Raw genomic sequence first — 1,468 nt, 5'->3', positions numbered from 1 at the left:
TTGTTGCTTGGCAGGCCCAGGCTGGATTTGAATCTGCCAGCTCAGGTGTATGTGGCTGACAACTTAGCCCCTTGAGCCACAGGCGCCATGCCCTTTTTTTTTTTTTTTTTTAAAGAGTTTCACTTTGTCACCCTCAGTAGAGTGCTGTGGCATTATAGCTTACAGCAACCTCAAACTCTTGGGGTCAAGTGATTCTCTTTTCTCAGCCTCCTGAGGAGCTGGGACTACAGGTGCCAGCCACAACACCTGGCTGTTTTTTTAGATATGAGGTCTCCATGTGGCTCATGCTGGTCTCAAACTCTTGAGCTCAGGTGAACCACCCACCTTGGCCTCCCATAGTGCTAGGATTATAGGCAAGAGCCACCTCGTTTAGCCAAGTATTTGTATGTATTGAAAATAAATTATATTTGCTTAGACTGTTTCTATCCTTTACTCATTTTTTTCTGTTGAGTTTTTGAGGTCTTTTTTGTAGGAGTTTTTTTATAAATTATTCTTTGATCCTTTATTGACTTTTTCTCCCCCTCCATATCAGAACATGGCAGGTTACTTCTTCATTTTTGAGCCAGGAAATGTGAAATTTTTTTTTAAAAGCCTTTTCATATTGTTCATGAATGTCAATGTTGTCTCTACACTAGAAATCACAGCAGTAGTGTAATTTCTTAGTGTAAAGATTTGAATTCATATAAAAACTATAAGATAAGTTTGGTTACCATGATAGTAGTTAGATTGTCACTCATGCTTCGCGTGTGTATACTTGCCACATGTCTCGTGAATGGCTGAAATAGTATTTTTGAATTTTACTTTTGTCGTTTGTGAAATGGGAGGCAATAAATGGATAAGGAAGTCCATACTTAATTTTAAGCCATGGGAGAACACCTGAGAAATCACTAGATTACTTCTATTTCACAGCTCAAGGAATGGGCCAATGTGATATTGTGATATAATAAAAAGTATATAGTTTGGGTGTAGTGGCTCATGCTTGTAACTCTACCACTCCGGGAGGCTGAGGTGGGAGGATTGTTTGAGCTGAGGAGTTTGAGACCAGCCTGAGCAAGAGTGAGAAAGCTAGGTTGTGGTGGTGCGTGCTTGTAGACCCAGATACTTTGGGAGACTGAGAAAGGGTCACTTGAGTGCAGGAATTTGAAGTTGCAGTAAGCTATGATGGCACCACTGCAATTGAGCTAGGGTGACAGAGCTAGACTCTGTCTAAAAAAAATAAGGAAGGAAGGAAAGGAAAGAAAAATGTATATTTGATCTTTATCCCCAGTTCTAGCACATAATGCCTGGGTGACTGAGGTAAGAAGGATGTCCTTTAATAAGCTCCTTTCAACCATATCACAACCATAACACAACCGTGTTTGTATTATTGGAGTGACTCTTGGTACCTCAGGATAATGGCTTGTGGTTGCCAGAGGAACCAACCATGTGATTAGAATGTTGGAACTTGGCTCGGCGCCTGTGGCTCTAA

This window comes from Otolemur garnettii, unplaced genomic scaffold (assembly GCF_000181295.1).
Source record: "Otolemur garnettii isolate 467f Iridium unplaced genomic scaffold, OtoGar3 scaffold00014, whole genome shotgun sequence".
In the NCBI taxonomy this organism is placed as follows: domain Eukaryota; kingdom Metazoa; phylum Chordata; class Mammalia; order Primates; family Galagidae; genus Otolemur; species Otolemur garnettii.
The sequence above is the reverse complement of the archived record's forward strand: the minus strand, read 5'-3'. Positions refer to the sequence as shown.